The following is a 5,336-nucleotide window of genomic DNA, read 5'->3' as shown; positions in this document are numbered from 1 at the left end:
AAAGCTGGGCTTCCCTGCTGGCTCACTGGTAAAGAATTCCCCTGCTAAGGTAGGAGATGCAGGTTTGATCCCTGTGTGGGGAAGATCCCCTTGAGAAGGAAATGGCAAGCCACTTCAGTATTCTTGCCTGGGAAATCCCACAGACAGAGGAGCCTGATGGGCTACAGTCTACGGAGCTGCACAGTCAAACACAACTTATCAACTAAACAACAATTCACAGGCTTCGAAATTAAATTAGAATAAATTCCAAATCCCTTACCTCTGCTTACAAGACTCTGTATAACCTACCTCCTACTTCCATTTCCACCCTATTCCCCCACCTCCCCCCTTCTCTCCTCTTCCTAATGCCTTTGCATTGTCTGTCTTTCAGTTCGAGAACTCTGCTCCCAAATCTTCAAATGACTGCTCCACCGTTATCATTCAGCTTTGGTGTAAATGTCACATTTTCAAAGAGATCTTTCATCACCACCAAATCAACACTGGTACTGTCCTTAAACATTCTATCATATATACTGTTTTCTCCTCAAAACATTTAAGATCTAAAAGGCTCTATGCTTCTATCTGTTTGTTTAATTTCTGGTCTGCCTCATCATCATTTCCAAACTAGAATATAAATTTCATGAGGATAGGAACCTAGATTCTCATGCACTGCTGTTGCCTTCACACCTACAACAGTGTTTGGTGCACAGCAGATATCCAATAACACTGTTGAATGTATGAATGCAGATGACACAAAGAGGAGTAAGGTACCAACTTACAAATGTGCGCAAGAGAAGTTTTAACACAAGGTAATATCTGTATCAAAGGATGAGATCTGATAATTTCTGGCTAGGCAATTAAGAAGGAGTTCAGAGAGAAAGCAGCAAGAGAACTAGCCTTCAAAGAGATTGAGAAATATTTTACAGCAGTTTTATATTTTGTCTGGTAGGTTAAAAATTTTAGACATCTTCTTATTGGCAATGAAAAATATAGACGTTTCAAATAAGGAAGGATACATGATTATGGCAAGATTTACAAAAATTAACAGAACCAGTTGATATTTCTTACTCTAGAGAAGAAATAACCAGGCGTTATAGGCATATACTACTAATTTATAGTTAAAATTAATGACCAAAGGCTTTTTCAATTGAAAACATAGTAACAGGAAAAAAACACAGAATTTTACACTCTATAAGAAATTTAACTGTTTTAATTAGTCTTATTTTGAGATAATTTTGACAGCATACTTACTAATTTATGTTGTTAGTAAGACAAAAAACTAAAAAATCACCTTTGACAATCATTTTACCCAATTAACAAATATTCAAATATCTCCTGATTAGTAAAGGAAACTTTTTTCCTAAATTATTAATGTGCTCTAATCTGATAAAATTCCAGTTTCTGGCCATCCAATGTTTTAAGCTATCCTTCGTCTGGAGAAAAAAAATTTTGATTAATTTTTTAAAAACTAAATGTTTAAAGCAGAATTTTATGTTTGCCCATGTGTCTTTTTAAAATTATGTCGTTTAATGTTTTTAGCTTTGATCTTTTCTAAAAACCTAGAACAGCTATAACACTGCTCCCAAAGGTACAATTTACAATACAAACTTATAAACCTTCCTTCATAAAGATGAGATTTCAACACTAAAGAGTTCAGGGACTTAAATTACCAAAACAGCACCAAATGTTTATGGTATCACTGTGAATTCAAGAAAAAGGAGCACACAGAATGAGTTTTTAAAAAATAGCGGTTTTTCCAAAACATAATTAAAACTACCATCACCTTAACATTTAAAATAAAATACTTAGATCACTTGGCCAATCATTTATCAATTTATAACACACAAATAAGCCATCAAAATACATTTGATTTGATAATAAAAAATCCAATTTTTAAATTGACATTAAAAATAAAATCTACTGTATATGCAAGAATAAATTTATGGCCTGATAATGATGTTTATTTATTAGAAACTCAAACCAAATACTTAGGTCAAGACTTTTATTCTTAAACAGTATCCTCAAGTTCTTACCTTGGATGAGAAAACAATGACTTTTTCAATACCTTATATACTGACTGCAGATAGCATTGCCTAATTCTATATTACCATTTCCTGCTTTTTTAATATCGTCCCTCCCTCCTGCTTTATGCTGAAGTTTAGCATGTAAGGCAATGCATAGACTATAAAATTATTTCACTTCTGAATATCTGAAGATAAATGTTTTCTATTATAGGGTAAACAATCCAAATTTATTCTTAAGTAAAATGACAAAACAAAATCTACCTGGCATTACTGGACTGTGTCAATCAAATCAGAAACCTCTGGGTCACTTGGACTACTCACAACAGATCTAATATACAGATTCATTTTAAAGATTAAGAGAATGAATCACAATAAGAGTTCAACATGAACACTTAACATTATACTCTAAAAGTGAAAGAGAGAAAGGAAAATCAAGGCAAACTAATAAATTGAATTCCTTCTTTCAATATAGATTAATGTTTTTAAAACTAAAACTTTATATTTACTTCATACATCTTTTAAAAAACTCTCTTTGCCAAGTCCTGTAAGATCGGTAGAACTGTAGCTTCTACACTGCTTCTCTTCTATTAAAATAGAAAAAGCAGCACTGCTTCTATCAAAGACCATGCCCCTAACGTGGGCATGGAGTCCAGCTATTCTTGTCTTTTCAAGAAAACCATTGACTAACCCCTCTGTCTCCTGTATAGTCAGTTTCCCCTCTTCTACTGGACCATTATCGTGAACAAACGTGCTCTATTATTACACATCTTAAGAAATTCCTCGGGACTTCCCTATAGCTCAGATGGTAAAGAATCTGCCTGCAATGCAGGAGACCTGCGTTCGATTCCTGGGTCAGAAAATTCCTCTCTTGACCTCAGCTCCCCTTCACCTCCACCCTGCACCCCCCACCAACTAGATATGACCATTTCTTTGTTCTACTCACAGGAAAACTTCTTGATCTAGTGGCCTTCATTTCCTATCTCTATTTTCTCACCTTTAATTCACTCTTTAACCCACCCTATTCCTAAACAATCTCCTGAAGCTCAATTGTCAAGGTCACTAATGACTACCCAGTGGCCTAATTCCATTGCCCTCATTTTAGAACAGTAACCTCTTGGGAACATTAGGCCAGGCAGACCACTCTCTTCTACTTGAAGTAGATGTCATCTCTTGTCCTCTACGACATGTTCTCCTGGTTTTCCTCTTCCCTCTGATTTCCTCTATTGATTTGTCTCTTCAAGAGTCTTCTAGAACATGAGTGCCTGAGGACTTGTATCAGGACTGCTTTCTCTCCTCACTGTTTTCTCACCTACTCCCAAGGCTTTTAATGTCATCTAATGATGTTAAATCTCAAATTTAAATCCTAACCCTCTTCTGTGAATATCTATCTATTTTTCACTTGGATATCTGATACAGAAAATAAACAGATACTTGATTCACAAATTTCCTGTCCCTCTCCCTACCAGACTTAAATCTTCAAATTCTTACTCCTCTGAAGATTTCTCTCACAAAGAATACACGGACAGTTTTTTGTTTTTTTTTTTCTCTCTTACACTGGCAGCCTTGTTCTTCCACACTATTACAGCAGTCTAAGTATTTATGTGCTAAGTCACTTCAGTTGTGTCTGACTCTTTTGACCCTATGGACTGTAGCCCACCAGGCTCCTCTGTCCATTGGATTCTCCAGGCAAGAATACTGGAGTGGGTTGCCATGCCCTCCTCCAGGGGATCTTCCCGACCCAGGGATGGAACCTACGTATCTTACGTACCCTGCATTGGCAGGTGGGTTCTTTACCACTTGCACCTCCTTATTTCGTGAGCAGTATAGTTGGGATTCATTGTTTTCTGAATGTAAATGCCCATATACAGTCAAAGTTCTGAACGACACCTGGATCCAATGGCTACATTAAAGCAGTAACATCAACAGATAAGGCAGGCAAAATTTCAGCACCATATTAAGGCTCGAGGATGTATGCTACAATTTCTAAGAGGAAGCTAGAATACTAATTCTTTAGATATTCCCAGATTATGTGAATTTTGTTCTTATCAGGCATCAAATACAACAAAAAATAAATCACTGTGAAAACATTGGCAAACAGGCATTTTCCTGAGCAATGCATAAATAATAGAAAAGTATGCAGCATCCTGAAAGTGTTAGACTTTTTTGAATAAATTCACCTTGAGATTATCATAAACACCAAATATAAGATTGCTGATCCAATCCTTATTTAAATGGGGAGAGATACTATAGCCACTTTCAAAGACTATCCTTAATAATCTTTAAATTCTGATATTCAAGCTTTTGCATAGTGTTCTCCTATGCTGAATGGAGCTGACCTGAGTCACCAATGGCTTCCCAGGTGGCTCAGTGGTAAAGAATCCACGTGCCAATGAAGGAGATGCAGGAGACTCAAATTTGATCCCTGGGTCAGAAGATCCTCTAGAAGAGGACATGGCAACACACTCCAGTATTCTTGCCTGGAAAATCCCAAGGGCAAAGGAGCCTCCTGGGGCTCCTTTCACAGGGTCACAAAGAACTGGACATGACTGAGCACACACACGAGTGACCAACAGAACACTGCAGAAGCGTGTGACTTCTGAGGTTAGGTCACTGTCAGACACTGTAGCCTCTACCCTGGTCTCTTGGACTGCTTACTGTGGAGCCAGCCTCTGTATTATAAGGACGCTCAGGTAACCTCATGGAAAGGTCAACATTTGGGTCCCAGGATGGCCTTTCCATAAGGTTACCTGAGTGTCCTTACAATGACTACCAACTTGCCAGCCAAATGAGTGAGTGAATGACCCCGGAAGCAGATCCTCTAGCCCTACTCAGCATTTGTTGCTCATGTAGACAGAAAATAAGCAAAATACACAGATTCTTTCACCTTACTGTAATCCGTAACAGAAATTCCTCATAGCCACCCCCTTGAGTAACTAGCAAATGAGCCATCCTTGTCAGATTTTTCCCAATTATCTTTAACCATGGGACCACTTCTGTTAAAGTCCAAACCAGAAGGACTTCCAAACTGAAGGACTAGGTAATCAGATTTAAGCAGAAAGCTGTTTATCCTCTTCCAGTATCTGCTTTGTAACTTTTGAAGTAAAAAACTGTTCTGGAGTTTGAATGACAGTTATCATTATGATTTAAAATTCATAAGTATGTCATGTTCCAGAATGCTACCTTTGGACGAAAACACAAATTAGAGTTTACCACTGCTGCTGCTGCTAAGTCGCTTCAGTCATGTCCGAGTCTGTGCGACCCCAAAGATGGCAGCCCACCAGGCTCCCCCAACCCTGGGATTCTCCAGGCAAGAACACTGGAGTGGGTTGCCAT

At 37.8% G+C, this 5,336-nt stretch overlaps 1 protein-coding gene across 6 annotated transcripts in view; it reads right to left on the bottom strand.

The window, feature by feature from the left end:
• Window positions 1–5,336, bottom strand: part of APC (adenomatous polyposis coli) — a 138,160-nt gene that overhangs the window by 115,790 nt on the left and 17,034 nt on the right. The gene's annotated exons all lie outside the window — the stretch shown is intronic.

This window comes from Bison bison, unplaced genomic scaffold, assembly GCF_000754665.1.
Source record: "Bison bison bison isolate TAMUID 2011002044 unplaced genomic scaffold, Bison_UMD1.0 scf7180017864264, whole genome shotgun sequence".
Classification (NCBI taxonomy): Eukaryota; Metazoa; Chordata; class Mammalia; order Artiodactyla; family Bovidae; genus Bison; species Bison bison.
The sequence above is the reverse complement of the archived record's forward strand: the minus strand, read 5'-3'. Positions and strand labels throughout refer to the sequence as shown.